Source organism: Ictidomys tridecemlineatus, chromosome 5 (genome assembly GCF_052094955.1).
Source record: "Ictidomys tridecemlineatus isolate mIctTri1 chromosome 5, mIctTri1.hap1, whole genome shotgun sequence".
NCBI lineage: Eukaryota > Metazoa > Chordata > Mammalia > Rodentia > Sciuridae > Ictidomys > Ictidomys tridecemlineatus.
In genome coordinates, this window is record NC_135481.1 from 106,634,263 (window position 1) to 106,660,319 (window position 26,057).

Sequence of the window (26,057 nt, forward strand, 5' to 3'; positions counted from 1 at the left end):
ATCCGTGGTTAAGCTTTATGTGGTTTCAATCAACTGTGCTCTGAAAATATAAGATGGAAACTCTCAGAAATTATTTCTAAATTTGAAACTCTGGGTAGCTCTGAGTAGGTGACGAAATCTTATGGTGTTTTGCTCTGCCAGACCTGAGATATCAGTCATCGCTTTATCCCCATATCTATGTTGTATACTCTATCTACCTGCTAGGCACTGATGACTTCTAGGCTGTTAGATAGACTGGCTTGGTACCACAATGCTTATGTTAAAATAAGCTTTATTTTATTTAGTAATGGCTTCAAAACACAGGGTCATGATTCCTTCAAGGCAGCAAGGCATAAGACATGGCAGGACACATTAACTCTAGTACTATGTGGCAAAGCTACTGGGTGTCTAGATAATCACAGTGTACACAGGGTCCATTACTATTCACTCTTTCAGGCATCCATTGTGGGGCTTGGATCATATCCTCTGTATATAAGGGAGGACTCCTATAATACATTGTAATGTGGGTGCTTTCTCTCAATGATGGCTTGAGTGTATATAGCACCAAATGGTCTATCCAGAACACTGTTATAGACAGTCATATGATGACCCTACTAACTCAGAATATGAATGTATCTAGAGATAGGGTCTTTAAAGAAGTACTTAAGGTTAAATGAGGTCATTGGGATGAACCCTAGTTAAATTTAACTGGTGTCTTTGAGAAGAAGATTTACATTAAACAGGGATGAGAAAAGGGGAGGGGAGGGGAGGGGAGGGGAGGGGGGATAGTAGAGAAAAGGACAGACAGCAGAATACATCAGACACTAGAAAGGCAATATGTCAATCAATGGAAGGGTAACTGATGTGATACAGCAATTTGTATACGGGGTAAAGTTGGGAGTTCATAACCCACTTGAATCAAACTGTGAAAGATGATGTATTAAGAACTGTGTAATGTTTTGAACGACCAACAATAAAGTAAAAAAAATAAATAAATAAATAAAAATAAAATATATATATATAAAAAAAAAAGAAGTGGAGAGTAGAATAAAGATGCAGATATGCATGGAGAAAAGATGAGATGAAAGCAAAGAGATAAGGCCATTGTCCATGAACCATAGAGAGGTGCTTCAGAATGGATAAACCTGGCTGGAACCTTGATCTCAGATTTTCAGCCTCCAGAACTTATAAAAAAAAAAAAGAATTTCTGCTGTTTAAACTACCTGGTATGAGTACTTTGTTATGGCAGCCCTCACTGACTAATACATATTTGTTGAACATATGTTTTAAAAGCCACTCCAAAATGTAACCACACCAGAGAAGCACCACCTCAGAGAATTTAAATTCTTTTAGTGCAAAAAGTAATAGGAAATAACAGCCATCAACATTTTAGTGAATTTCCTTCTGGTCATTTAATATTACATTTTAGTATTTTTCCTATTATTAAACAATCTTATTAAAAACATTATTAAGGCTGTAAAGAATCCTTCCATAAATGCATTTGAACATAATCCCTGGTTTAGACTTAAACTTTTTTAAATGTCTTGTTACAATTACAGCCTCAGCTATAGTGAACTACTTATTGTATAAATTCTTACCAAAGTGCTTTATGTATTTAGAATGGAATCCAAAGCAAATATTTACTAGAACAAAGATTATGAAATAAATTTATATAAATTTTCAGCTTTTCTATTGCTTTCTAAAAAGTTTTCTATTAATTTCTACTTACCACAGCAGCCTTTGATAATACCTGCCACAGTCACAGAAAAATTAGGTTCATAAATGTCCTTAAAATGCAATTATTTATGAGTGAAAACCAGTGTCTTATTTTATTTATAAGATTAGCCAATTTTATTTTTTAGTTATTCAGATTCACTTTGTCTATAATCCAATTTCTAATTATATTTTTAACACTTGCCCTATACATAATGCTGCCATCTAGAAATTACTCCAGTTTTATTTTCTTTACAATATCATTTCCTTTTTTCTTATCATATTATAATAGTTAGACCGTTCACAATAATATTGAGAAGTGATGGATGACAGCCACCTTTGCTTTATTCATTATTTTTATTAATACTTTTATTATGATCTCCTATAAATTTCTTTTGATGTATCATTATTAAAACTCTGAATTAATTTAGGCCATAACTGACTTTTATTCTTTTAAAAATTTTTTTGATAACTGTAGATTCAAATGCAGCTATACAATATAATACAAAGAGATCCCTCATGTCCTTCAGGTTTCCCCAGTAGTAACATCTTGTATAACTATAATGCAATATCACAATCAAGAAAGCAATATTGATAGAAATCACTAAACTTGCATGACTACTTTTTTTTAAAGTAAAGGAATACTATAGAATAGAACAGAATAGAAACTCACAGATTGCTTTGCATATAACAAGAGTAAATCTTTTCACCCATTACTTATGATTCTATTTGTTGGTCTAGTAGTAATATTTTGTACCATATTGAGGAAATACAGATAAATTAGGGCTGAATTGAAATTTCATTCCTCAGATATACAGGTATGTAGTTATTTCAATATGTTTAAGTGATTACATATGTTAGATAATTTGCAGTTAAAAAAAAAAACTTTCAGTAACAAGCCACTTACGATTAAACTGATGTGAACCACACACAAATCATTAATAATCTGCTAGAGGGATCTGGTCTACTCAACACCTTTTATCATTGAATCTAATGAATATTTAGAAGGAATGATACCATATTTCATTAAAACCCTAATAGTTTAATACTAAATTAATGGCTATAATTCATTAGACAAAAATGCAACAGTAAAATAATCAGTCTTAAATTTAGCTGGGAAATTAATCAAACATGGTCAGAGGGTCAGGAAGGTAATGGGGCTGTGACCAGATCAGCCCCTTCCCCAAAAGCAGGAGTGTAACACTTGTGTCATTTATTTCACGCCCAATTTCATGTGAGTTAATGCTCAAAAGAGGAAATGGGATCAGGAATGTGGATTGAAAGTCTACAATTCAAATACTCTAAGTAATAGTTGTAGGAAGCTTATTTGTTTGACCAAAAGAGAGTTAAATAGTCAACGGGATTTCTGTTTGAATTCTGGATCTGTGAACATGGACAAATTCAAGACAGTAAATTTGAGGTACAAAAGAGGATACTACTGGGAAATTATATGCGAGAGTTCTTTGCTTGCAGGCAATGGGAACACAGTGGTTGACAGAAGCAAAAGAAGGAATTGGAAAGATATCAAGAGACTGGATTCAAGGAAGCCTGGGGTCCAGCGGCAACTGCAGGAACTATCTACTTAGCACACCTGCTCAAAAGTGACTCAAAAACCCCCTAATTATCTGCTTTATTGTTTCGTCTTTGTTATCTCATTTCATATGATTTAAATTCCTGAGACAGAGAGTCCAATGGACACAGCACGTGTGTGTCTCTGAGCAGGGAGAGGAAGCACCTGGTGAATAGGCCTGCTGCAGCCTCTGCAGAGGGAATGAGGAGCTCTTGGCTCCCTGCAGCACCATGCCTGTGGACAAGAGGAGAGAAAAAAAAATACTTTCTATTAGGAAAGGATAACTGGCAGACCAGAAAAACAATGGATGTCCATCTCAGAAAAAAATAAATAAATAAATTTCCAATATGTAAGAATACCCCCAAATAGAAGGACCTGCCAACATTTTACTCAAGTGAGTCACTGAATCATCTGCCCCAGTTCAGCTGAACATAAAGTACATCACATATGTGAATGCTGTGATCTGACTTAGATGGTGTATATTATGGTTTCTTGGGTAAACGATTCACTCAATGATTGAATGACCTCTGGGATCAGTTCCAAATCAAGCTTTCATGATTAATAGAAGGCAGCAATTAAGCACCTAATTTGCATAACAGTTATACCGTTTTCTCTTGATAACATATTGGAAAATAATTTGTCCTTTGAGGCTGAGAATATGTTTTTTGCAACCAGGCCTTAGGAGGAGTCCAAAGATTCAGCATAGAAAAGAAAGTAAATTACCAAAGCAATCACTTTGGAGGCCACTTACAGAATTTCTTTGGGCTTTGAAGTAACTAAACTTCTAATATCAAATACTGGCTATACAACCATATTTGATATCCCCAACTTTGTATGGACTACTTTTAAAAAGAAAAACTCAATTTATAAAAATAAGAATTGTCGTAAGTAGCATGGTCAGAATATCTAAAAAGTTTATTACAAGTTTTAAGGAAATGACTTAAATATCTATTTCCTAAACTGGTAAAAGTCATTGCATCCAATAATACAGCTTTATAGAACATGTGTACTGCTGTCCATCTAAATTGCATCTGAATGCTTTATTTAAGGAAAATAAGACCTCATGATCCCCTTTTTATGAGCTAGATGCTTGTGGATTTTGAGATGTGCTTTTTTGAATAAATAAATCAGGAAAAGAGGTCTCTCAAGTAGATTATATTACGTATCAACTTTCTATGACCATCATTCAGTTAAATGAATTTTTATTAGCAGGGATCTATCTCAAGCAAAGGTGAACGTGTGTATGTCTCTCTGTGTATTTTCAGTTCAGATATGAAATTTAAAACACAGGTTATTATTTGTTTCTGGTTGAGTAAAGCAACTGGTTGGATTTTTTTGTTTTGGAAAATTTAAGTTAATAATTCCACTTTCAGTGGTGCATCATGAATACTTTGTAATCAATTCTAAAAGAGTAGCCCCAAGGCACTCATAATGGATATTCTTTAATACTACAGATGGCAAAACAGCCTGTGGGAACGAGTCTGGTGGGCATTCTGTGAAAGCCGTTTCTGTCTAAATGAATCCAACATGACAGGCTGGACAACTATAACATTGAGGGCTTCTGGAAAATTTCTCACATTTATGTCTCCTTTTTGCTCCCTTTACTGATAGTTTCATAGATTGAGTCGACAATGTGTGTCTTTCTAGCTCAAGGGGAATGGTCAAGGATAGTCTGCATTTACAATGAAATTCGATTACGATGCAAAGGGCTCAAATGAGTAGTAATTTGCTTAACAGAGTGTAGCAAATTCAGAAAGAAAGATGGTTTTCAAAAAAAAAATCAGTTCTGAATACATAACTGTGTCCTGCTACAGTTAATTCCTATACATAAAACTCCTAAAGCTATTTGACGAATGACACAAGTGGGGTTAATTCAATCAATGTATTCAGGAAGCATGGCTGTAATACACCTTGTTCTACAGTCTATACTTCTTTTAAGAATTATTAACTTCATTGACTCTTATGAACTCAAAACAAAACCACTACCACAGATAGGTTCTTATAGATAGCACTGAAGTATTTAAAATCCAACAAGCCTTGAGAATTATGATATTCTGTTTTGGATATCATGGATCAATTTGATGCTATTACATATGATAAGAGGAGCAGTGATTGATTGGTGTAAGAATCCAAGCTATAGTAGGGAGTCACCCCAGATCTGAAATAGATTGGCTCTATTAAAGGGTCGTACTCTCATTGAGATTTAGTAAAAAGACACATGAGAGTAAGTATGAAATCTTACTCATCTCTCAATCTAGATATCCCAGCCTGTTTGGCACAGAACCTTTGTTCATAAGTGTAAGGGGTATTAGAACTGAAATTACTCTCAATTAAAGACATGCATTTCAACTCTAAGTAATCTTCTCCTGAAAGCACCAATTTAGACTAGCATAGAAAACCTGAAGGTATTTCCTTGTGGCCATTATGTGCTTATAAATGGAAAACAGTTTAAAAATAGGGAATCCAGCCAGACTTAAAAGTGCTTCTGATTTTGCCCAAATAAACAGCCGACAAGACCACACATGCTTTTCTCTCTTGTTGTAGGCCTTGGCTTTTGTGTCTAAAGTCTACTGCTAATCAGGTACAGTAAAATTTCATTAAGTCAACGAATGTTTATCCTAAAATAATAATTAGAAAGAGTTCTTATCTTTTAATCAAATTGAAACCCCAATAAAAATATTAGATCATATAAACCTGGCTAGCCTGTAGTATTTTTTTTCAACTCACCTGGTTTGAATTAATACTTTTTTTCTTAAGCTGATAAAATGCTTCATAGAATATTTCATAGAAACTGACATTATGATTACAGTAGTTCTTACCAAATTATAATATTAGCAGTAGAATATCTCCTATGTTTGGCACGGATGGGTCACTGAAATAAGCACATTGGTACATTTCTTTGTCTTAGAATTTTCATAAGTCTCAGAGGAAATAACACAGGTACATAATATTTTATATAAAGTATTATAATTGTCTTTGGTTATAGTATTTTATAAGATAAATGTTTATCCCTGAATGAAAATCTGGAAAATTCACTGAGATTTTTCTGATTTCTAGACCATATGTTACATATTGCTTTAGGATACCATTATATTTGCCTAATTTTTCTACCCCTATGCAATCCAGGAAAATAGTCGATCCCATATAATCTCTTTTTAGTATTGAAATAATTATTGCAGTTTTCAGAAGAACCTTAAATACAGAGGAGAAAATTGCTTTATGAAAATTAATGAAATATTTAATCTTAAATTTTTCTAGCTTGATTCTCATCGGAGCACTTGAATCTCCCAGGGAACTTTTTAACAACAAAGACCCCTTGGCCTAGGGCTGGGGTTGTGGCTAAGTGATAGAGCACTTGCCTGCCTAGCACGCGTGCGGCACCAGGTTCAGTCCTCCACACCACATAAAAACAAATAAATAAAGTAAAAGATATTGTGTCCATCTACAACAATAACAAAAAAAGACCTCTGGACCTTACTCAAAGCAGACAAATTCTTGAAGGGTTGGTTGCAGACTTTCATATTATTTGAACCCCTTCAGAAACTGCTGATGACTATCTAGGGTGAGAAAATCAGCACATTTTCGGCCCAAAGAAACCAATCTGAGGATGAAACATGATGGTGATGGCTACCAGGATTTTTGCTCCTATTTCAACACAGTTGAAGTTCCTAACAACATTTAGTAGGAAAATAATAATTCTCTCCTGAGGATAAATGCCCAAAATGAAAAAAAAATTGTTTCAATTGGATGCCAATTTGTATCTGTCTTCAAAATTTAGAAGAATGAACAAAGGATCAGTCTTGGTAAATAACAGATCCAGGGATGAAAAGTGAGTTTTTAAAGAAGGAAAACTTGAATCTGACTCAGTATAAGAATGATCATGCTAACAGGTCTCAGTGAAAATAGGCTTTGCTGATTATAGCACATTCTCCATCACGCCCAGTCTGTTTGGGTATATTCCTGTGTGGATGTTATAAAGGCTCAAATTCAGAGCATGGATTTATTTTCTGATCTAGAATTCCTTACTTAGCTCTGATTTTCATAGTGATAGATTTCAGAGCACACACAGTTTCTTCTTACCTTCCAGTGTTCTTCTAGATCCCAAGAAGCCATGCTTTTGGAGGGGTTGCCTAGAGGCTGAACATTCCTAATGTTTGTGGAGAAACCGATACAATAGAATGAAATTCTTGAGATCTTGAGTATTTATTTGATGTCTTTGAGATAAACAGAATCATCTGGGCAGGCACATGTTCAGATTAGATGACCTAGACTAGCAAGGCACAAGCCACCAGGACAAAACTTAAGAGACTCCCAGAACTCAATAATCCAAACAAATATTTTAATATAATATTCAAAAACTCAAAAAGCAATGCAAGAAAAAAGATCCCTGATGATGAACATATCAACATTTCAAGTACAAACAGGATGGGTATTACTGCTGTTTCCTTTCTACCTCAGATGCCGGTGTGGCAGAGTGGGCAGCATTACTGCTCCTCACGTTCATTGTGGAGCTTTGTTGTCTCCCCTTAAATACTGCACCCAGACTGAGTGTCTCCTCATCTCACACTAGTGCTGGATCCTGGAGAAGACGGCGTAGGCAGTGAGGCATGCCCTTAACCTCTGAGTGTATTTCTGTATGTATTTGTGCAGATTTCCGTGTGCTCAAGGAGGAGACTCAAGAAGTGTGTGACCTTTTCTTCATGATTACAGCCATTTTCCTTCTGAAAGAGAATGAGCTGCAACTGTGTAACACATAAAATATGAGTCTGACTTTTAAAAATTTCATCTTTAAAAACGACTCCATTATAGCCACTTGGATGGCAGTAAATTATCACCTGTCCGTGCTTGCACAGAAGGAAGTTCATGATTGCTGAAATTCTAGTGGACAACTTCAGTCAGACCGGCTATATGCTCCCAGAAGTCAAGCAGTTAGGGAGCAAGTGGCGTCCTTTTGTGTCAATCCTTAATCTGAAGGTTCCTGCATAGCAAGCTGATTTCCAAGTCTTACAATTTACTGTTGGCTGAGTTCAATTTTGAAAAACAAAAAGTTTTTTTTTGTAAAAGATAGAACTGCTATTTTGCATTGATTGATAGAAAATGAACTTTCTACACATGTTCTGCCACTGTATGAAGGGGCCACGTTTATCATACTTCCTTTTCCCCTTAAAATGGATAATTTAGAGTCTTGTAATTTAAAGATTCGGAATATGATTTAGTAAGTGGAATTTCATAAGAACCAGAATTTCAGAACACATGTCCCTATAAAGGTACCTTTAACCTAATTGATGGAGGACTAGGTCGTTTTATGAAAAGTAGCAATTTAGGTTTCACTTTCTTTCTGCATGATTTAAATTATTTGTTCTTACCAGTAATCACACCACTTTCCTTTTCTCTTACTTGGAGGAGAATCCTTTCACAGATGCTTTATGTCTTCCTTTATCTGTCTTTAAAAGCCTACACTGTGATTTTTTTTTTAATTATGAAATGCAAATATAACATGAAAGAGCCTCCACCCTCATCCCAGCCAAAGCAGACCTGTAACCCAGGAGGCACTGTGAGCCTTACTGGGTTTCTGGGTTTCACTGACATTAAGCAAGGAACAATCTACTCACTCATTCATTTAGTGGAAGTACACTGAGTGTCTTGTGTGTGCCAGGTCCTGTGGGAGACTGAGGATGCGGATGTGATGAAACAGATTCCCCTCCATGTGGCTCTGTGAGCTTCTTATTTGAGATCCCAGGCTGTGGATTTGCACTTCCCCAGCAGGAGAGGGAAATGGGAAGTTCACACATTGCCCCTTTACACCTGTCCTCACACAGCTGTGGAGAGATGCCAGTGTGAATCCAAATGGGAAACACGTATTTTTAATGGTATAGTGTGTGTGAGGGTAGGGGTGGGGAACAACACCAACAATAAATTTTAAAGTGACCCTCATTATATTAGAATGATATAAAGATATAAATAGTTAAAAGAGTTCTCTGCTTTTCAATCCCAATATTGAAATTAATTGATCATATGACATTAGGTAAATTGCTTATGTCCCATGTTCCTCATTTATTCCATCTGTCAAGTGGGTAGATGTCAAGAAGGAAGATTAAGTCATCTCCATTGATTTTTCCAGGTATAGAATACTAAATCATATCATGTTATACCATTTGAGACTTATCAGTCTCCTATGTGGAAAAGGACAAGTGCTGAAAAAAAATTTGGGGAGTAATTTATCAGCATTTAGTTTGCAAGACGCATCCAGTGTTTATGGAATGAACAGTCATTTTGAAAGAGTCTAATTTTCCCCATTAGTAAAATCTTTCATTTTGACCCTGCTAGAGATTCAAGAGAAATGTGTTGAGTCTTTGACTACCCTAGGGTCTGTGCTATTGATATCCATTATATTGATTCTTGTGTTTATATTGGAAGACAAAATACTGATAAATCCAATATAATTTGGGATCAACATTTGAATATATATCTATAAATAGCTGGAAATTTTAGAAATAAATTTACTTCATTTTATAAATAATTTGAACTTTTTTCCTCTTTTTTTGCTTCTTTCTTTTCTGCTGGGAGAACTTGCCAAGCCTTACTTTGATAATCTGAGTCATATTAAAAAAATATTATTCCAAACCTTCATCGTATCATCTTCTTTTTAAAATCTTTACACTTCTCAACATTGTGTCAGTACCTCTGTAGGTCATTGAAATCCCTTTTGTTTTAAACAGTCTTCTTTTTGTGGATAGTAGAGCTTGTGTCCTTTCTAATCTTAAATGAGCATGGGTTCTGCTTTGGGGCCCTCTCATTCTATACCTTTGGAGCTCTTGTCCTGGATCACTTTTACCTCTTCAGCACCACTTTTGTGATTAAAGGAAACAACCGTCAGCTATCTTCAAATGGGAGATCCATTTCCTTTACTCTTCTCCCACCTCACTCCTGCCACCCTAGACAAAGCATAACAGCAGTTACCTGGCTTGCTACACAAGCCACCAGCTCAGCTTACTGCTCCTGACTTCCTTTACTTTCAATCTTTTCTGAGCACAGCAACAGCATGATCCCAATAAGTGCCTACTGAAACCCCCCAAAACCCCCAAAGGCTTAAATGACCTATGCTCACACCTCCATGTCTTGATTCTATACCAGCTTCCTAGTTTTCTCTCCTTGTATACTCTGCTCCAATTCCATTGCTGTTTTTCCAAAGTGGCTATACAAGTGCATGTCTCTGAACCACTGTGTGCACTTGCTGGTCCCTGAACCTGAATTGCAGTTTCTCCAGATCTGGGTCTCGTGCTTCCACCAGGTTTTTACTCAATAGTCACCTGCTCAATAAGATCATCCCTGAGTAGTGAATTTCCCCCCATTCCCCTTCATCCTTGCTTAATTCTTTATCCTTAGCTCTTAACAACATCTAGTCTACTATGTATTTTATTAATTTATCCTGTTTGATGTCTATCTTCCTCATTAGAATTTAAACTCTTTGTGCATAGAGATTTTTCTTTGCCCTATTCAACACTGTGTCTCAGCCCCTTCCATAGAACCTAGCACATGGAAGTACAACTAATGTTTGTGTAATAAACGAATCAAACAGTATACGATTTGTTGAGCATTTTGGAAAGTGAAATGAAACAAAAATATTTCCACATTTTTTCCTCTTTCATTGTTTGTATTTTAAATATCCTGAAAATTTAAGCTATATTTTTTTCTTACACCTCTTCACCTTGTTTTTCAACATCAGATTATACTAATTAGAAGTGGCTCCCAGTCCCTAAGCAGTCAGTCCATGATCTTATTACCCTACACTCAATCTACTAATTAGTAGTAGTATTTAGGAGTACTAATACAGGAAATTAGGAGATACAGTAACAATACTACTTAATATCTGTAAGTTAGTTACTCATCTGTCAAATAGAGAAAAATTTCTTACTCCTTCGGTTTATTGTAAAGATGTTTCATTAAAATATAGAAAGCCATTAGAGTGGTGCATGACACTAATCAAGTGACATATAACTCATAGATATTTATTGTTAGTAATATAACATTAAACATCATACTGCTATTATATAATGGTTCAGTATTATTTTTCAGCATTGTTATTATACACATTGAAGTGTCCATTATAAAGGACTGCCAAAGGTCTGCTTCAAAGTGGTCCTCATCTTTGTCCCATAGAGGATGTTTGACATGTCACTATATTTGTTTTTTATTTTTTAAAACAAGAGTTGGTAACATGAAAGTGATATCATATGCAATATGAACGAACCTTGTGTTAGGAAGCCTCCAAGATCAGTTCCTTTAATTCCTCCTTCATGGTGTTCAAACTCCTATGGGTAACCTTTCTCTCACTGGACAGGCAGGGCTGAACTGTAATCAGTAGGACACAGCAGAAGTGGTAGAGTATGACTTCGAAGCCTCGTTCACAAAATATGGCAATTTCTGCCTTGCTCTTGGGGATCAGTTTCCCTGGTGAAATACAGTCCAACAGCATGAGATCATTCAAGTAAACCAATGGAGAAGCCCATGAGGTGAAAAACTAAGGTCCCCTGTCAACAATAAGCATGAACATTTAGGTCATGATTTGAGCCTTGGTATTAGACCCTCCATCCCCAGGCAAGTCTTCCAATGACTGAATTCTCCTTCCCGCCACCTTGACGATTACCTTATGAGATATGCTGGTCAAAAAACAACCCAGTTAAGTCCGATGTGGTGGTACCCACCTAAAATGCCAGCAACTCAGGAGGCTGAGGCAAGAGGATCACAAGTTGAGGATTGCCTTGGCAACTCGGTAAAATCCTGTATCAAAATTAAGAAGGGCTGGTGATGTACCTCAGTAGTGGTAGATCACTCCTGGATTCAATCCAGTGCCAGGAAAAAATAAATAAAGCAGAATACTTTTTATTACATGTAATCAAAATGGACGATTAAATCAAAATGTAAAAATTACCCAGCCTACTAATGCTGTGAGATTGTAAGCATTCATTGTTGTCTTAAACTCATATATTTGGGGTATTCTGTCATGCACCCATAGATAACTAACACAGTCCTCACAAAGTGAATATATACAACTGAAAAGTGATAGAAATCATAAGGCAGCCAAAAGCACCAAATTCTTACCATCAGTCAAAGCTAATTGGCTTAAACTACATGTGTGTTAAATTATGAAGGAAAGGAAGAGTATGAAATGCTGGAAATATATTATAAAATTTTGAAAATGTGATTTATAATTTAGGTTCTGGTCATTTTTTCCTAGCATTTGGGGAATGGAAATTACATTAGTTAAGGTACTTTTTTTCTTTTAATTTTTGGAAACAATAGGATATGAATCTTGCAAGTTTAAGCAAAAATAATTTCAGTGGGACATTCTTAGGGTAAGTTATAGAAATTTCGGAATATTTGTACAATTAGTTCTCTGTCTGTGCCTCAGGGATTTCATCCAGAAATTCACAAGGGGTTCCTTTTGGAGGGGATTGAAAAGAGCTATATTTCTCAAATTTGGTGGTGCACAGGATTTACCAGTGTTATTAGTAAAATGCTATGCCAACTGAGGATTTCTGGGGTGTGGCCTGGTACTCTGTACTGTTAGTAGCCCCTAGGTGATGCCTGCCAATGTCACTGGTGCATGATGATCCTCACCTTGAACATCAAATGCCAAGAAAAATAATCTGCTTGCCTTTTGTCAATTAACTGCCTTTTGGTTTTCTTTTAGGAAAAGAAACCCATCACTGGTTTTCCTCTAGGAAGCTTTCCTTGGTCTACCCTCACCTCCTCATTCTGCCAGGGTCCCTTGCTCCACACTTTCATATCACTCTGAACCTGACATTTTAACTCCATCCTACTTGGCATATATATTCCATCTGTCTTTCCTATAGCACTATAAGCTGCAGATGGTAGCGACATGCCTGGTTGCTCACTGTGGTTTCCTCAACATCCAGCATGGTGTTTGGACCATGATTCAGCCAACATTTATAAATATGTTTTACACCTACCACCCAAACCCAGCTCCTTGAAATATGTAAAGAATGGTTTTTAACCCTGCCTCCACATAAGTGTCCCTGGAGATTCTTTCTAAAGTGCCCATGATAGGTTCTCACTGAAGACCAATTAAACCATAACCTGTAGTGGATGGGTCCGTGCATTGGCTTATATTTGGCTTTTTTACCTAATTTTTGGCATAGAGTTCTTTAATATCTTGGAAGTTCTTGAGTGACATGAGTATCTTTTTTACTATATTTGCTCATCACAAGCCCTATTTGACCATGCCTGGGTTTATATTAATGAGGAGACTCCTGAAAGGTACCTGTGTAGCTTTAGGACAGCATCAATTGCCTATCTATTACTCCATCCCATAACTCACCCTGTGTATCTCTCTCATTTGGCTGTGCCTATTTTATATCCTTCATAATAAAATTGTGATTGTATGCATAGTGCCTTTCCAAATTCTGAATGTCAACTTAGAAAATTGAGAAATCTGATGAAAGGTTGTGGAAACCCACAAATTTATTGTCAGTAAGATGGAAGTGCTTGAGAGGCCAATTTTTTTTTTTTTCTAGGAACTGAAATGGTGATGATCTTATAGAACTTAACCCTTAATCTTCAGAGTCTGGGTAGTTAGTGTGGGAACTGACTTCAATTGGAATCATCCCCATTGGTATTGGAAATTATTCTTGGAAAGCAGTTGGAATCAATTGATGAAAAATATTATCATTCATCATCCCAGTTATTCCAGAAAACTAGAGCTGGCTTCAGGAGACATAGATGCCATCCATGTACAATTAAGCAATACTCTATCTAATACAGACAGATCAAGACTTTCCTGGACATATGGTACATGGTTTTTGTTTCTGTTTCTGTTTTTGTGTTTTGTTAAAAAGAATTTGTAAAAGCAGTTAAGAATCTTTCAAGATTATTGGTAACAGTTAATGAAAATAACTGTATTTGTTTTGTATGACTGTTCAATAATTGTTAGTATTATTTCTCCTCTTCCCATTAGAAATTTCTAAATAAGCTAGACCAGCATTTGTCCCATTACCAAGTTGAGTACTTCGTTGGGTGCCATGATATTTACTTATCTACCAGAACTTAGCTAATCCTATCATTCTTCCAAGATTCAGAAAACTAGTTTTTAAAAATCAGCTATTGCTTTGTCTTTGCAAGCAAGAAAACTTTGCTGTCTGGTGTGTCTTAAATGTCTGGAAAAGTACCTGACACAATGTGTTCAATAAATACTTGTGGGAATGAAAAGTCTTCTGTTTTGGTGTATTAATTAGCAGAGGCATTGTTAGATCTGCTATAGTTTTTAAGAAACAAAGTAGATGTGTGGAAAGGCATACAGATAAAGAATAACTAAAAGGATGAGAAGAATTACTGCAGTCTTGTCATAAAAGGGTACATAGAAAATCTGATGTTCAAACTGGGTTTCTGAGGTAGAGACAAGGGTCCTTCCAAACAACGGGTAGGGTGTATGCTGAGAGAGGAAATAAAAAGCACTTTTTTTTCTCACTCCTAGTTCACTACTGAAGTCTTCACCTCTGGTCACCAAAATGTATGGGGATTTTTCCACCAAGAACCAAATCAGTTCTGCAGTTTCTCCAGAAAACTCTAACAAGGTATCCATTAATTCAATTTACTTCTGACACTCTTCAGCATCAGACAGTGCAGGGAGAGAGTTCAGTCTCAAAAGAGTGCCCCATTACAGGCTCCAACAGTAAGCAAAGGCTGTGACTTCTGCTTTTGACTCATTGGCTATAAATCAGAATGCCCATGATCCCCACCTTAGGTTCAATTAATTTGCTCAAGCTGACAGCGCTTAGGAAAACATGTTAACCATGTTTATTGGTTGATTAATAAAGGATATACTGAAGAATACAAAAGAACAGCATAGAGGGAGGTAGGGAAGAATAAATGCAAAGTTTCTAAGCCCACTTTAGGCATGCTATCCACCAGAAACCTTCACGTGTTCAGCTCTACAAAAGTTCATTAAAACTTTGTAATTATTAATTACACTGGTGGTCATTGCTAATCAACCTAAACTTTCAAGTCTCTTCTCAGGTTTGAGAGTGGGTGTTCAAAGTTCTAACCCTCTAGTAACATGGTTGGTACTCCTGGCAACCAAATCCCATCCAGATGCTGTCTAGGAACCCACCAAGAATTGCTTCATTAGCACAAAAAATTTCTATCACTGAAGAAATTCCAAAGGACTTAGGCTCTGTGTCAGGAACCAAGGGCAAAGAGAAAATAGTAGAATGAAAGATTGTGCTAGCACTTCTGTCTGCAAGAATATAAGTAGTTAAGTCTTTGAAACTAGAACAGAGACCAAATCTTAGCACTAAAGATATTCCTAGCATTACCATTGCTGAGGAAATTACAAGGGTTTTAGGATCCATGTGCCAGACACTATAGGCAAAGATTATTATGTATACTTTGTATTATCCTACTGCGTTATACAGATGCATAGAATATGAATAGATGAAGTACATTTCGGCAATTGCAAATATCCTGGCCTGATATAAGTGGAAAAATCATGTATGTAAAAAGATTGGATTAATGGATTAATGGTTTGGGGCCATATGGCAGAGAATGCTGAGTTTATTCTAGAATTACTGGAAGTGAGCAGGATCATAAAGTCATATGATAAACATGGTTGATATTTTAGTCAGCTTTTTCACTGATAACAACTCAAAGACCTGAAAAGAATAATTAGAGGAGAAAAAGTCTATTTGAGGGTGCACAGTTTCAGAGGTCTCAGTCTGTAGATGGCTGGCTCCATTGCTCTGAGCCAAGATGAAGCAGAACATTATGATATATGATCTTCTCTCTCACCGGGAACTAAACATAAACCCCAAAGACACACCAATGACCCACCTCCTCCAGCCACACCATACCTTACTGGTTAGGATAAGGCTCTCATAACCCAATCATTTCACCTCTAAACTTTCTTGCCTTGTCTCACACATGAGCTTCGGCAGATATAATATTTAAACCATAACATTTGAGAAAGAATAATTTTCAAATGAAAGTTTCCATGTAGGAAGACAAATGAAATATTGCTTTCTGAGGTTAATAGAGTTTAGGAGGTTATTATAATATATATATATATATGAAATGATAGGTCAGTTCCTACCTTGTTGATCGCAGTATCTACTGTCATGAAGTTAAGGTTAGCAGAATCTGACTTCTTCTGAGGAAGGGGTGGAATCTATTTCATAGCTCCCTTGAGGATGAGTCACAATTCTGAGTTAAACACATAACATTGGTAGTAGACTTCATATTTTAAGATCATATCTTATATTTTGATGGCAAAGAGGGGTTTTGTTAGCATTTGTATCTGTGCTCTGATTCAGGCCAAAGTCAAAGAAGCCAAAATATACCCTTAATTATGTCTCATATGTCCCTAATTTATAATTGATCAGTGAAATTAAAGTGTCTATTTTAGCTACATTAAGTTATGAAATCAAGAAAAAAAAAATAAGGATAAGCCAAATTTTCCCGCAAAATTATTTTAAAAGCAAGGTCTAGTGCTATAAATCAGGAATGTTCTGTACACCAAGGCCTTTCTTTCATAATATTCCGGGAAATTTCATTTGCAATCAGAGACTGCCAAAAATGATAAATACCAGATTTGATATGGTGAAAATCACCCTCTGCTTATAGAAGGTTAAAATCTTAGGCCAAAAGCTGTAATCTTAATGTTCTGGAACTCTGTGTAAAAGGAGAAAAACATGGAAAAATAGACTTTCCTCCAGGCAGTGTGATAGTGATTTTAATTAAGAAGCCAGAGCCTGTGAGGGAGTCCTGGGCTTATAAGTATTAGACTGAAAACAAATAGAACCTGAATTGAAATCGACCTGGATGAATGAATCTGTTGAGTCATCTTTCCTCCATGCTCTGATTTTTGGTCACATCCTTACAGATACTAACATTTAAAATGAGATGAATGCTAAAACATGAAAGATGGAAATTGAAAATAAAATCATAAAATGTTGTTTAAACTGAGTTTATCCGCGGAAGGACGTAGCTCTTCTGAATGCCTAACATTCTATGTCGGACAGATATATTCTCTAGAGAGAGGTCCAGTAGTACTAATAATGAATCGGCATGGGGAAGAGGCTTTACTTACCCTTCTCAGCACTGGTGAAATAAAAATATGATTTTTTTCTTTGCCTTCAAAAACTAGGTTATCCACCTTTAAAATTAAATCCTATGACTGTGCAACTGGATGGTTATAGACCTAAACATTCAGAGTCACAATATCGTTTCCAGGGAAAACTAAAACTAATAATGTTTATTATTAGATCAGTCCTATAACAGAACTAGAAGTACCATAAATTATTTTAAATAATACTATTTAGGAGCACCTATTCTGTGGTAGTTCTAAATCATGATGCAAAGAGATGTAGCATTAATTTGAGTGTTTATATAGAGAGAAACGGAGGTTCAGGAGAAATTACTATCCAAAGACACAGAGTTGTAAGATATTCTAGGTCTGACTATAAAACTCATATTCAAGTGAGTTCATTATCTGTATCTTTTATGATTTCCACTCCATATAGGATAAAAATCATGTCTATTTGCATTTTTTTTTAAAAAAAAAACATTGCACCCCAGTCTCACTCAAGTTGCATCACATCTTCTGGGGTTGGGAACATATTATTTTGTGATTTTCTTAAAATTCTGAAGACAAAATACTGTGCAACCTAATTTCCCTGTTCTCCATTACCTTTATGGAATATCATACTATAATTCTAGAGCCTCAGGTATCATCATTACTATTTTTCAGATAAAAAAATCAATATTAAATAATTTAATCTAAAATAATATAGCAAGTCATTGGAAAGGCCAGGATTTCAACTCAATTTGTCAAGATCCAAAGCCAATGCTTACTTTACAGCCACTAAATTATCTCCCTTCAAAGGAAATGAGTATGTGTTTCTGAATATTAATAGTTGCCTTAAATTGTTCAAATGGCAAACATAAATACCAGGAGTTTTTCTAAATTTCAAAATCAGTGAAAAAAAGGTCTAATATACCAAACAATGTTGCAATTAGCTTATTTTTCAAGTTGAATTATTGCCCATTGCATTGCTTTATTCTAATATGCTGTTTTTTAAATCTATTCTACAATTATTCTAGAGCGAGTGGAAAATCCTAATGCACCAAAATAAAACATTATCCATCCACAAAAATCAGAGAATTTTATTCTAGGTTTTTTTTTTCTAATAGGCTATTGATTGTTTACCAGTAAAAAGTTATCTCATTTATTTTATCTTGTAAGGTACAAACTCTTGGCATTTAATTTTTTATGGCTCAGAGATTAGGGAATTATTGGAAGGCTAACTTTGTGTCTGGGTCAAATAAAGCCTCTTTTCAATCAGGCAATATAAATTTCAGTTGTCCTGTTAGAGCCATTAAGAGAAAGGATATGAATCAAGGTTATGAAGTTAAGTATTGCTTCCCATCATCCTCAAAACTGCAAGCTGTAACTCTTTGCCAAATGAGAAAGGTCATGGTCCAGGAAAGTGTAACACTACACCTTTGCCCACACAGGTCCTCCAATTTGTGGTCAGGACTCACTCAGCTCCTTACCATAAACTCTGTGCCTTTGCCAGGGGTGGTTGGTGAGGGCCTGCTGATAGGGAAGTGCAGACCAAATGAAGACAGTGTAGCTAAGGAAAAGTAGAAAGAGAAGGTCTGATTTTCCCTGTTTTCTGGCATACCAAATCCTCTTTGGCCTGAAAGTCAGGGTGCTTGGTCTCTTGCCACATCCCTTTCAGAACAACACCATAAAACTCTAGAAGTGCACCTTTGCCCCCACAGATCCTCCAATTTGTCTAGAGGGAAATATAATAGAAGAGTGATATGTGATACATGGTTGGGGGCTGATGATTTAAACATTTGCGTTAATAACAAAAATGATAACAACTAACTTTGAGTTCAGCATTGTCCTCAGACTTTAAATGTATTAACTCTGTAGGGTCATTAAGATGCATGCTCCCCAGTGAGAAAGACATTGTCTTCTTATTCAGTTGCATCCACAGGGAAGGTATGCAATAGATATTGAGTAATTACAGCTCATCGAATCTTTACAGCACCATATAATCTAAGTATTATGCTCATTGCTTTCCTTAGTCATTATAGATAATTCTCTACCCAATGGGTACACATCTGATAAGAGTGGGATGAGGAGGCTGGACTCAAAACTCAGTCGGCCTGATCCCATGCTCTTGACAACTAAGGTATACTGCCTTCTAACTGGCTAGCTCAAATCTATTGGAAAAACACACAGTGCATAGCATTCTTCCCATTCTGGAAGGTCAGTTCTGTACAGAAGTAGCTGTTTCCCAAAACAATATCGTCAACCTCTTTTGCAGGGTCTCAAGATAATTAAGCTCATGTTGTCAGTATGTGGGAGACAACCGTGGGCTGAAAAATCCCTTTAATCGTTAGCTTTCATAAGGAAACGACAGAAGACAGAATAAAGATTTAAAGAACTTCCCAACTACACAGTGTCAAGAAAGGGCAAGCCAGCCTCTCAAAGAGCAACATCTCTTATCTCATTTATCCATCTGTATTTTAGAGACAAGCTTACTCTGTTACCAAAAACAAAAGAACCAAAACGTTAATACCTGGCTCCAAGGATTGGAAAATATTATCTAACACTTTAACCAACCCTTTGCATTAGACAAGTGTACACCAGAAATTAGTTACCTGCTGGTTTCCAAGTGTATGCCTAGGCACTAAAAATCCAAAAGTTAATAAACATGACTTCAGCTTCTGAAAACGTCACTTAAGCAGTATAGAGAAGATAAATACATCATTAAAATAGAGACACTAGAGCAGATTATATCCAAAGCAGAAAAGGAGCAAAAGGGAGAGATACACAGAGTAATCAGAAGGCATCCTAAAATAATATTCTTGAATGAGGCTACTTGTTCTTTTAACAAGCTCCACAGAGAGACTGATCATCTACTTGGTAATCAGGGGACGAGTAGAAGAGGCAAATGTGCATTTTAGGAACTTTCTGGTCATTTGCAGTAGCTTTGGTCAGGTTGACCATACATATTTACATATAGTACATTCATTTCTAGTAAATTGACACTTGAAAACAAATCACATGGCTCAGAAAAGATTTAAGCCCTTTAAAGAAATTTAAATAATATACTAATCACGATTTTAAAAGTCAAAATTATATTCTTCCCTATGTGATTAAATTTACATAAAGATTTTAAACCACAAAACTCAGCCTGGCCATAATCATTCTGATCTTACTTCTGTATATTAATCTAATACTACTTTTCAAACTATTAAGAGACTGGCTTGGATATTAAAGTCCTGGAAGTTAGTTTAATTGCTCAGGTGTTTTTTACTTGGAAAACTGATAAAATTAATATCATCAACAACAAATTAAGTTGGTTATACAAAAACTGATGTGGCAAACACAGAAAATGCCATGTCTTATGTCAAGAGAGATTTTCTTGGGGTGAAATGGCAGTTAGAAAGAGGAGAAAGGGGAAAATGGAATGAATTAAGACCTTGGTTAAGCTGTTTACACGTTTGGACAAAGGCAACAGATCAAAACCTGGTCTCTGTGGTGCTTCATGCTATATCTCTAATGCTTTAACAAAAGTCAGCCAAGTGGGAAAATTTGTCAAGCTAGTTATTTGAGTATGTAGGGGAAAAAAGCACCAGTGTTCCCAGTTGTGATAGTATTGTGAACACACAATGAGCCTCTAAGAACAAGCACAGCCACTTAATCTGCATTTCTGTGCTTTACCTGGGAAGCTCTGAGGAAAAATACAGTGATCTCTTCGCCACTCAACTTTCTTTGTCTTTCTTTCCCAGAAAGTTCTGTTTGCCTCTTCTTTGTGGCTCTGAACAAATTTTAAAATGAAGTTGTAAAAACATCAGCTGAAGAAAATGCAAACCTGGGACATTTTTATCCGAGGGAAATTGACTTTTTATTAGAAAGTATTTTCTAGTTTGCTATGGGGTATAATGGAAGAAAGAGAAGTAGAAGAAAAGAAAAAAATTGACATTACTTATTTCTTATTCAAAGCTAATTATTTCCTTCTAACTAAAACTGTATTTAAAGTTGTGCTTTAAAACTTAAAAAGTTAAGTCATGAATCTCCCTTCAATTATTGATACTTTAAGGGGCATTAAAAGACTTGAACTCATGAGCACATCAAACAGGTCCACATGAAAACGTGCGGAAATACTGGACCATTTCCTTATTCCCCAGTATAGAAGGTTCTACTCTAACCAGTACATGGCATGCAAAGGTAGAAAGCCATGGCCCATGGATGGCTTCTGTTTTTTAGGTGGAGCTTCACTGGAACATAACCACACATGTTCACTTACATATTTTCTATGGCTCTTTTCATGTTCTGACAGTAGAGTCACACAGGGACCCATCGGCATGCAAAACCTAAAACTTTACAAAATATGGCTGATGCCTGTTTGAGATGGTAGTCTATGTAGGAAGAAACTACTCTGAGTATGTTGGAGAGCTGGTACTGTAGATTCTATGTGATTGATGAGGTTATTGTCAAGCTGCCGGTCTTCTAGATCACTGCTCCTGCATTACTCACAAGTCATGCCATTTCCACTGAGCACCAAGTAGTCTCTGCTCAGTCTGCCTTCATTTATGTTTTCCTCCCTGGTGAATGCATCTTTCCTCCTTTTGCAACTCAGTATGGTCCTCTTTTATAAATGTCACTCCTCTATGTAGCCTTGAATCCTGATGTTCCCAGTGGAGCTACTTAACACCTTCTGATCATTCCTGAAGCATTGTGACCATGCTAACTTTGCCCTTACTGCATTGCACAGTGACTTCTCTTTGATTGCTATGCATAAATCCTTGCAGACAAAAATCCTCTTTCTTCCATCTGTTCCATGGTGCCAAGCAGGGGGCTAACATTTTGGAGATACTCCATCCTAAGTGTTGGCTGATGCAAAGTGAAAAATTACCATGAAGGTCCCAAGTGAAAGTCACCTATGATTTCTTAGAACCTCTTTGAGTTTCCTTAGTTTAGTAGAAAGTAGGTCCTTGAATGAATGCAACAAGGAGCAAGTAAATCATGAGAGAAAAGGAGGAGCTGAAAAGCATCCAGAGCAAGGAATTTCTCCAAAGGGTTGAAATTTCAAAGTCAAGGGAAAACAGCATGCTGGCTCAGCATCCAGAGACCAGCTCTGTAACTTCAGCATCCTATGAAGCTCAGCCCTCTTCATCAATTGGTTCCCTTCTGCTCTATATCCCCATTTCCCCATCTCAGTATTCTGGCAGGGACTATTGCCCTCTTTCCTTGCCTACACAAGTCCTAAATGCCAATTTGCCATATTCTAATGCCTGTTCTTTTCTTCTCTGCCCTCCTCTCTTCCTTACATTTCTTATCTCTAAACCTGAGCTCAAAGTGAGATTCCTCATACGGACTGATTCTTTGTTTATTCATTTATTTTTTAAGTAAGGCAATTCTGTCTTTCTTGGGGCATAAATTCTAAAAGGGAGATACAGAAATCAGTGTTAAGTAAATGCATGTACTCACATACAGTGCTATTCAAATGCTAATAAATGCCATAAGGAAGAATAAAAACATTAGAGCTGATTCTATGTGTGCTTAAGGTTAAAACAAAAATGAAAGGGAACATTTCATTAGAAAAACTGAAGGGTGGAAATTCACTCAACTATCCCTTGATGTTCCCGGAAGAGGCTTTCATCTACTTCTTTCATATCCCAGGCTCCCATGACAATTTGCAAAACCATCAGTGTTTATATTTATTTTTTTTCAATTCTAATCATTTGCCTGTTCTTAAATTTCTGTTATACTCTATTTCATTGTTTAGGTCATTTTCCAAGAATTAAGGAGTGATTAGCATTGGCTGAGTTTGAGTTTTCACTCTCATGAAAGTAGTAAACTGAATTCTTTTCTTTCTTTCTTTTTTTTTCTCCTTTACATTGCATGTGATTCCTTCTTTGAACTCCCCTTAATTCTGCCTAAGTGTGTTAGAGTTCTCGGGAGGAAAAGAACCAAAAGACACATCGAGTTATTCTCACTTTTTTTCGCCCCCAAACCCCTTGTTTTCTCAAAAGAGACTGTCATGTGAAATCAGCAATTAGGGAGTGATGATCTACTTAATGTTTATCTCCTCAGCCTGACTGCTTTGGGCTCTTTATACCTCTTTGGGGGCTACCACGCCTGCAGCTCACTCCCAGAAGGGTCTGTCAATTACTTGGCAGTCTGCTAACGAGCACTTGGGGTCTGAAACATTTAGCAGGTTTCCTCAGTGTTTCTTAAACAGGTGCACACCCTCGAGTCTAATCTGACTGCAATTTCGTCTTCATGGATGACTGATTCTATAATATAGGAGTAAAAGCAGGCACTTCTTTAAAAAAAAAAAAAAAACTAAGAAAATAAAATAAGCATTAACTCACTCTTTGGCCGGAGGATCTTATAATGATCCTGCATAGAAAAACCCGCTTTCAACTCTTACTCAAACACCTGGATAGGATATGTGCTTTCTGCTCTTCTTGCATTCTTTCCCACTTCTTCTGAAAAGAGAAACATGTCTTAGTTGTTGGAAGCAAACCTCCAAAAGCATGCTAAGATATAGGCACACCTCTCTCTCCCCTCAGCCCATCTCTTGAGGGATCCTGGGGATAGAAGACTCATATGAGAACACAGAGATTGAGTTAGTGCTGGCTTGCACACTGGATGGGCCAACTGGAGCCACCCCTGGCTGGAACTGCCACTGACAAGGCGGTATTTCCTCTTTCACTGAGCAAGGGAACACCAAGGACAATATGAACACACAACAGCCAACGGCCTTCTCTTGTACTTCAACTGAGCAAAGCTATGAAATGAAGCTGTCACCAAGAAAATTAGAGCAGGGGTTGAGGATGGCAATGACATCACCGCACCTTGGATGCAGGAGTGCCTGGAATTGGCAGCTTTCCTAGCACTTTCACTTAGATGAAACGAGTGGGCTGTCTGTCACCGGCATCTGCAGAAATCTCCACTGATTTTCCTGTTAATCCTGGGTATCTCTTAGTACCTTTGAAGTAGGGCTTGGAATTGTTTGCATACAGTTTTTTGTTAATGAAGAGTGAAAATGGGATAATAAAAAGGAAAGAGTCTTTAGACAATGAAACCTGTCATTGGTGGCTTAGCTAGTTATGCAAGTGTCTATGTTTGATAAATGGGAAACTATTGCAAGGCAATTTGACATGATATCTTGCAGATTGCAATACTTTTGCAAAAATGTGTGCATGAAATTCTACCAAGTACTCTTGATAAAATTGCAAAACTTGTTCTGATATGACCACTAAAACTGATTATTAGAGAAATAATTAGGACATATGACACGCTTTGTTTTGATAACTACTGTTGTTTATTTTTCTTGCTTTTGCTCTATCCATATGTTCATGTACTTTTTGGTGCTTAAGAACAGAAATAAAAAGGTATTAATGTAGACTTCCCAGAAAGTCATTTTTGTTGTGTAGATATATGTATGTTTTATTTAGCTGTGATAAGAGTATTTTTATTAATCTTCTAACAGGAATAGAGTTGGATTTGATTGTTAAATAAATAAATAAATAAATAAATAAATAAATAAATGGAAAGATAAAAAAGAAAATAAATAAATAGATAAATGCTAAGTAAAGATTTTCTGAATGGTAATTTCTATATAACATATAAATGACCTTATTCTGAACTCAACTTCATAGCAATATAAGCCTAAAATTAATTTTCAATAAATAATCAAAAAATGTTGCTAAAATGAACATAAAAGAATTCTCATTGCAACATTTATGACCAAATGAGGAACAACCTCTACTTAAAAAAAGTGTTTTAATTTTAGTATCAACCATAATTATAAAATTTAATACTTCCAGCACTTTAAAGATGGATTTTAAAGTAATTAATTCAGTGGAAAGAGATCTCAGCACACTGCTAACCTTATAAAAATAAATTTATATAATGTATATTCAGAAGGATGCAAATTTTAAAAACTCAAACTTGTAAAAGCAGTTAGAATAGGATGCTAGAGTAGTAAAATTATGGGAATTTTTTATTTATTTATTTATACTTTTCTGCATTTGTCATATCATTGACTGTGAATGTCATTAAATAAACAGAAAAATATCTTTAAGATAACACCCACAGCTGACAAATATGTTATATAGAAACAATGTACATCATTAATTATAGTATAAATTAGTTGACCATAATAAAAATCACCTTTAAATAAGTCTCATACTTCAATTATTAAAATTAAGCAAATGATTCTGAAATTTCGGAAATCTAATCACAAAGAGATACAATTCATAGTGTGTTTATCACAAAAGGATAAAAAGTAACCTAAGAACATAACCTTAGGTACACCAATTCAGGGGCATCTTAACCAAATTTTTTAATGATAGTAAATACACATTCATGAAATAAACAATTGTGAAGCCAGGAAGAGAGTCTGCAGCTGGGAAGAGAGTCCTCAACCAGAAACCAAATCAGCCACACCTAGATCTTGAACCTCCCACCTTCAACAACCAAGAGGAATAAATTCCTGCTATTTAAGCCAACTAGTCTATGGCATTCTGATTGGCAGTACAACCAATGCAATGTCTTAAACATGCTGCTCATTATACAGGTGAGTACAGAAGAAAAGCAGGATCTTTTTAGGAAATCTATGTCTTGTCAGAATTAATAAGTGGATTGAAGCAAGGGATAGCAAAGATGTAACTTTCTTGGAGACAAGATACTAGAATATTAGTCTCAGTGCTCTCATTTACAAATCATAAATTAACTTTAGCTGAA

General features: G+C 36.0%; 1 long non-coding RNA gene across 5 annotated transcripts; it reads right to left on the bottom strand.

The window, feature by feature from the left end:
* Positions 1-2,030: 2,030 nt before the first annotated feature.
* Positions 2,031-16,699, bottom strand: LOC144377909 (uncharacterized). 5 transcript variants are annotated; one of them, XR_013439190.1, is made up of 6 exons: positions 16,371-16,699; positions 11,968-12,043; positions 11,514-11,713; positions 10,067-10,197; positions 7,343-9,081; positions 2,031-3,496 (listed from the first exon to the last, which is right to left on the bottom strand). It is a non-coding gene; the product is annotated as an uncharacterized LOC144377909 (long non-coding RNA). The 5 variants fall into 5 exon arrangements; XR_013439189.1 differs by having other exon boundaries at positions 7,343-8,283; positions 8,875-10,197; XR_013439188.1 differs by having other exon boundaries at positions 7,343-7,983; positions 8,098-10,197.
* Positions 16,700-26,057: the final 9,358 nt, after the last annotated feature.